This window comes from Nomia melanderi, unplaced genomic scaffold, assembly GCF_051020985.1.
Source record: "Nomia melanderi isolate GNS246 unplaced genomic scaffold, iyNomMela1 scaffold0229, whole genome shotgun sequence".
Taxonomy (NCBI): Eukaryota; Metazoa; Arthropoda; class Insecta; order Hymenoptera; family Halictidae; genus Nomia; species Nomia melanderi.
Window position 1 is genome coordinate 25,001 of NW_027475344.1, and position 7,500 is coordinate 32,500.

Genomic DNA, 7,500 nt, shown 5'->3' on the forward strand with positions numbered 1-7,500 from the left:
GAAACGTACATCTCATTCGTAAGAGAGGAAGAAAACAATCTCCCTGGGGCCAGTCGGTAATATACCGACATACGACGTGTCGTGCACATCCGTCTCACGCACGGTATACAAAATATGAATAAAACGTGTGTAGTCTCTCTCTCTCTCGACTTCTTAATATTTTCTTTCACCTCTGACGCATCATTTCAGGTGACGTCGGGAGCGCGGGAAAAAAAATTTTTCTAAACACACGAAACCGTTCATCTCACGAACAGCCGAAAAAGTTGTCGCTCAGATCCATATCGCAGTGGAGCGGTATCCGCGGGCGGTCGTAATTGAACGACGCACGACGCCGCGAACACTCACGCGAGTCCATACAAACGATTCCGATCGTTTTGCAACAACTAGAACGTACACTGTCCGTGAAATTCACAGAATTTTCGCGTGTCCGCGACAAACGCCGACGAGACACCCATCGTTCGCTCGTACGTAGCATCCTTCTCTTAACCCGACTCAGAAACGTTCTTTGCGCCCTTCGGTAAAAAAACGTTCGATCCGAAGAGGTGAACGACGGCGGGGATTTGACAGAGCTACGCAAGCAGTGTATGGTACGTAAACGACCCTCAGCCAGGCGTGGTCCAGGAATTGTATCCGTGGACCGCAATGTGCGTTCGAAATGTCGATGTTCATGTGTCCTGCAGTTCACACGTTGACGCGCAATTAGCTGCGTTCTTCATCGACCCACGAGCCAAGTGATCCACCGTTCAGGGTAATCGTATAAATTTTATATTTCACATATATAATTTTATTCTCATTTGTTCGACCTAATATCTCTCTTCTTTCAAAGAGAAGATAAAAGTTGATACCTGAATCTCCGACCAGCGCGCGAAGGAGATTCAGGCGTCGCCTTGGAGACGACACCGAAGCCTTTCGAGACGAAAAACGTTCAAGTAATATGTATATATTTCTCGACGTTCCGGGCGTATAGTGCATTCAAAAACCCGCGAAAGACGCAGAAGACTCGCACGCGTGGAAACGACGGGGATATATTTTGTATCCTACCCGATACTGAATCCATCGCGTGCAGTCGACCCTCGCGTTCTTCCGATCAGACGCATCTATTGTTGCGCGCATGTTTTCGCGTCGCATCGCGCGAAACGTTGCACGAATCGTACCGATCGATCGATTGAAAGCAAATAATGAAAAAAGACTTCACAGCTGGCTCTTTGCCGGTCATTCGTCCCATGTTATCTCTTGCCGCGAAATTGGCGCGCAAGAGTTGGGTGTCAGACGCGCGGCTTTAAAACGAGCTTCACGGCCGGTCCCTTCGTTACCGCTTTCGTTCTTTCTCTCGGAACGACCATGAACGAACACGACGAGCGACGCTACGGCATACACACGTCCACGGATTCGATTAAAAAAACAGACTTCACAGCTGGCTCTTTGCCGGTCATTCGTCCCATATTATCTCTTGCCGCGAAATTGGCGCGCAAGAGTTGGGTGTCAGACGCACGGCTTTAAAACGAGCTTCACGGCCGGTCCTCTCAATTCCGTGTACGGTACACGCAAGATGCGGGTTCCACTTCCAGACTACCCGGTCCCTTCTCTCTACGAGAATCGATAGTAGAAGAACGGCTCGAAAACGCGTCTCAGAGACTAGGGGAAAAGAAGCGGTATGCGAGCGAAACGAAAACGCATTATGGAAACGTCGCGAAACAATGTTCGACGGTTGCTCGGTTCCAATCGTGCGGCCGTTTCAATTTCTCGTGCGCTTCACCGTCCCTCCGTAACTCTGGCCGATCGCGTATACCGAAGAGCCGACACGCGCAAAAACCACAGGCATTGTATACTGTATATATATATGTTACAGTCACAGCCTTCGCGCGTTTTACTCTCCGACGCGGGGTTTCCACGACGAAAGAGAGACAGTTTCGTGGCGGGTGACTCGGCCGAATCGCTACGACGGGTATTTCTATTATAGAACGAATCATCGCCACCCTTTACCAGTGCCCGACGAAGGAATCACAAGGTCATCTGGAGTTTACAATGCCAGCGACGGTAATTCCAACGAAGACCCGATAAGTCAACTCATCGTTCTATTTCTCCCCGTACAGAAAAGCGAATCGACGCTAACGCACCTCGCGCAAGCACGAACGTTCTCTTCGCGTGGATCATCCCATCGTCGAAAGATGTAAAGACGCATTGGAGATCGTGGTCTCTGGCGGGCTCATTGCACGCCCCACTGCATATCTTTCCTCGAATCGAGAATGATTCGTCCACTAAGGCTGCGAAACTACGCGTCGAGGAAACTAGGGGAAAGAAGCGGGATGCGAGCGAAACGACAATACATTATGGAAACGTCGCGAAACAATGTTCGGCGGTTGCTCGTTTCCTCCTGCGGACGTTTCATTGCTCGGGCGCTTCACGTCCCTCCGTAACCTTCGCGCGATCGCGTGCCCCGGAGAGCCGGCAACCGGTGAACCACAGGCGTATAAACTATAGTCTTCTATAGCAAGCCTTCGGCGGTTACTCTCCGACGCGGGGATTCCACGACGAGAGAGAATTTCGTGGCGGGTGACATCGGTCGAAACGCTACGACGGGTATTTCTATTATAGAACGAATCATCGCCACCCTTTACCAGTGCCCGACGAAGGAATCACAAGGTCATCTGGAGTTTACAATGCCAGCGACGGTAATTCCAACGAAGACCCGATAAGTCAACTCATCGTTCTATTTCTCCCCGTACAGACAAGCGAATCAACGCTATCGCACCTCACGCATGCACGAACGTTCTCTTCGCGTGAATCGTCCCATCGTCGAAAGATATAGCCGCTTGGAGATCGTGGCCCATCAAGTTCTTCCGTAACTCCTGCGCGATCGCGTACCCCGGAGAGCAGGCAACCGGTGAACCACAGGCGTATAAACTATAGTCTTCTATAGCAAGCCTTCGCGTTTACTCTACGACGCGGGGATTCCACGACGAGAGAGATTTTCGTGGCGGGTGACACGGCCGAATCGCTACGACGGGTATTTCTATTATAGAACGAATCATCGCCACCCTTTACCAGTGCCCGACGAAGGAATCACAAGGTCATCTGGAGTTTACAATGCCAGCGACGGTAATTCCAACGAAGACCCGATAAGTCAACTCATCGTTCTATTTCTCCCCGTACAGAAAAGCGAATCGGCGCTATCGCACCTCACGCAAGCAGGAATGATCTCTTCGCGTGGATCGTCCCATCGTCGAAAGATGTAAGACGTACAGAAATCGTGGTCCATCACGATTATTCGTAACTCTCCGAGTCGCGTATCTGAGAGTAGGACAAACGGAGAACCACAGGCATAAATAATACTATATGTTTCTTATATAGTTAGCCTTCGCGTTTTACTCTCCGACGCGGGGATTCCACGACGAGAGAGAATTTCGTGGCGGGTGACATCGGTCGAAACGCTACGACGGGTATTTCTATTATAGAACGAATCATCGCCACCCTTTACCAGTGCCCGACGAAGGAATCACAAGGTCATCTGGAGTTTACAATGCCAGCGACGGTAATTCCAACGAAGACCCGATAAGTCAACTCATCGTTCTATTTCTCCCCGTACAGACAAGCGAATCAACGCTATCGCACCTCACGCATGCACGAACGTTCTCTTCGCGTGAATCGTCCCATCGTCGAAAGATATAGCCGCTTGGAGATCGTGGCCCATCAAGTTCTTCCGTAACTCCTGCGCGATCGCGTACCCCGGAGAGCAGGCAACCGGTGAACCACAGGCGTATAAACTATAGTCTTCTATAGCAAGCCTTCGCGTTTACTCTACGACGCGGGGATTCCACGACGAGAGAGATTTTCGTGGCGGGTGACACGGCCGAATCGCTACGACGGGTATTTCTATTATAGAACGAATCATCGCCACCCTTTACCAGTGCCCGACGAAGGAATCACAAGGTCATCTGGAGTTTACAATGCCAGCGACGGTAATTCCAACGAAGACCCGATAAGTCAACTCATCGTTCTATTTCTCCCCGTACAGAAAAGCGAATCGGCGCTATCGCACCTCACGCAAGCAGGAATGATCTCTTCGCGTGGATCGTCCCATCGTCGAAAGATGTAAGACGTACAGAAATCGTGGTCCATCACGATTATTCGTAACTCTCCGAGTCGCGTATCTGAGAGTAGGACAAACGGAGAACCACAGGCATAAATAATACTATATGTTTCTTATATAGTTAGCCTTCGCGTTTTACTCTCCGACATGGGGATTCCACGACGAGAGAGAGTTTCGTGGCGGGTGTCTCGGCCGAATCGCTACGACGGGTATTTCTATTATAGAACGAATCATCGCCACCCTTTACCAGTGCCCGACGAAGGAATCACAAGGTCATCCGGTAATTCCAACGAAGACCCGATAAGTCAACTCAACGTTCTATTTCTCCCCGTACAGAAAAGCGAATCGACGCAATCGCACCATACGCGTGCACGTAAACAACTCTTCGCGTGGATCGTCCCATCGTCGAGAGACGTAAGTTTTCATAGTATGAATTCGCGTTTTACTCTCCGACGCGGGGATTCCACGACGAGAGAGAGTTTCGTGAGCGGGTTGACTCGGAAGAAACGCTACGACGGGTATTTCTATTATAGAACGCATCATCGCCACCCTTTACCAGTGCCCGACGAAGGAATCACAAGGTCATCTGGAGTTTACAATGCCAGCGACGGTAATTCCAACGAAGACCCGATAAGTCAACTCAACGTTCTATTTCTCCCCGTACAGAAAAGCGAATCGACGCAATCGCACCATACGCGTGCACGTAAACAACTCTTCGCGTGGATCGTCCCATCGTCGAGAGACGTAAGTTTTCATAGTATGAATTCGCGTTTTACTCTCCGACGCGGGGATTCCACGACGAGAGAGAGTTTCGTGAGCGGGTTGACTCGGAAGAAACGCTACGACGGGTATTTCTATTATAGAACGCATCATCGCCACCCTTTACCAGTGCCCGACGAAGGAATCACAAGGTCATCTGGAGTTTACAATGCCAGCGACGGTAATTCCAACGAAGACCCGATAAGTCAACTCAACGTTCTATTACTCCCCGTACAGAAAAGCGAATCGACGCAATCGCACCATACGCGTGCACGTAACAACTCTTCGCGTGGATCGTCCCATCGTCGAGAGACGTAAGTTTCATAGTAAGCCTTCGGCGTTTTACTCTCCGACGCGGGGATTCCACGACGAGAGAGAGAGTTTCGTGAGCGGGTTGACTCGGAAGAAACGCTACGACGGGTATTTCTATTATAGAACGCATCATCGCCACCCTTTACCAGTGCCCGACGAAGGAATCACAAGGTCATCTGGAGTTTACAATGCCAGCGACGGTAATTCCAACGAAGACCCGATAAGTCAACTCAACGTTCTATTTCTCCCCGTACAGAAAAGCGAATCGACGCAATCGCACCATACGCGTACACGTAAACAACTCTTCGCGTGGATCGTCCCATCGTCGAGAGACGTAAGTTTTCATAGTATGAATTCGCGTTTTACTCTCCGACGCGGGGATTCCACGACGAGAGAGAGTTTCGTGAGCGGGTTGACTCGGAAGAAACGCTACGACGGGTATTTCTATTATAGAACGCATCATCGCCACCCTTTACCAGTGCCCGACGAAGGAATCACAAGGTCATCTGGAGTTTACAATGCCAGCGACGGTAATTCCAACGAAGACCCGATAAGTCAACTCAACGTTCTATTTCTCCCCGTACAGAAAAGCGAATCGACGCAATCGCACCATACGCGTGCACGTAAACAACTCTTCGCGTGGATCGTCCCATCGTCGAGAGACGTAAGTTTTCATAGTATGAATTCGCGTTTTACTCTCCGACGCGGGGATTCCACGACGAGAGAGAGTTTCGTGAGCGGGTTGACTCGGAAGAAACGCTACGACGGGTATTTCTATTATAGAACGCATCATCGCCACCCTTTACCAGTGCCCGACGAAGGAATCACAAGGTCATCTGGAGTTTACAATGCCAGCGACGGTAATTCCAACGAAGACCCGATAAGTCAACTCAACGTTCTATTACTCCCCGTACAGAAAAGCGAATCGACGCAATCGCACCATACGCGTGCACGTAACAACTCTTCGCGTGGATCGTCCCATCGTCGAGAGACGTAAGTTTCCATACTATGAATTCGCGTTTTACTCTCCGACGCGGGGATTCCACGACGAGAGAGTGTTTCGTGAGCGGGTTGACTCGGAAGAAACGCTACGACGGGTATTTCTATTATAGAACGCATCATCGCCACCCTTTACCAGTGCCCGACGAAGGAATCACAAGGTCATCTGGAGTTTACAATGCCAGCGACGGTAATTCCAACGAAGACCCGATAAGTCAACTCAACGTTCTATTGCTCCCCGTACAGAAAAGCGAATCGACGCAATCGCACCATACGCGTGCACGTAACAACTCTTCGCGTGGATCGTCCCATCGTCGAGAGACGTAAGTTTCATAAGTAAGCCTTCGGCGTTTTATTCTCCGACGCGGGGATTCCACGACGAGAGAGTGTTTCGTGGCGGGTGACTAGGCCGAAACGCTACGACGGGTATTTCTATTATAGAACGAATCATCGCCACCCTTTACCAGTGCCCGACGAAGGAATCACAAGGTCATCTGGAGTTTACAATGCCAGCGACGGTAATTCCAACGAAGACCCGATAAGTCAGCTCATCGTTCTATTTCTCCCCGTACAGAAAGGCGAATCGACGCTATCGCACCTCGCGCGAGCACGTAACAACTCTTCGCGTGGATCGTCCCATCGTCGAGAGACGTAAGACGCACGGAAATCGTGGTTCATCGCGTCTTTTCCTACTCTCTTGAATCGCAATTTCGTATAGAGCCTACACACGCGAACCACCGGCATATACTATTTCTTCTCTCATAGTAAGCCTTCGCGCGTTTTACTCTCCGATGCGGGGATTCCACGACGAGAGAGTGTTTCGTGGCGGGTGTCTCGGCCGAATCGCTACGACGGGTATTTCTATTATAGAACGAATCATCGCCACCCTTTACCAGTGCCCGACGAAGGAATCACAAGGTCATCTGGAGTTTACAATGCCAGCGACGGTAATTCCAACGAAGACCCGATAAGTCAACTCATCGTTCTATTTCTCCCCGTACAGAAAAGCGAATCGACGCTATCGCACCTCGCGCGAGCACGAAACAACTCTTCGCGTGGATCGTCCCATCGTCGAAAGATGTAAGACGCACGGAAATCGTGGTTCGGCGGGCTCTATGCGCCTTGTTCAAAGTAAAAAAAAAAAATTTCGACGGACGGGAGAAGTGTATTTCTCCGCGCGTAAGCCGTTCGAAATTTCCGACGGACGGGAGATGAACTCTCCGCGCGTAAGCCGTCTAGTCATACAGCAGAGCAGGTATCGAGATACCTCTCTGTGCATGATCGTTCAAGTATTTTTCACGAGGAAGCGTTGTTGCACGTTTATCGCTCCTTCCTCCTCT

At 50.3% G+C, this 7,500-nt stretch overlaps 1 non-coding gene across 1 annotated transcript; it reads right to left on the reverse strand.

Annotated features, from left to right (window-relative positions):
- Positions 1–596: 596 nt before the first annotated feature.
- Positions 597–751, reverse strand: LOC143175848 (5.8S ribosomal RNA). The gene has a single exon (XR_013000508.1). It is a non-coding gene; the product is annotated as a 5.8S ribosomal RNA (ribosomal RNA).
- Between the last annotated feature and the right edge of the window lie 6,749 nt (positions 752–7,500).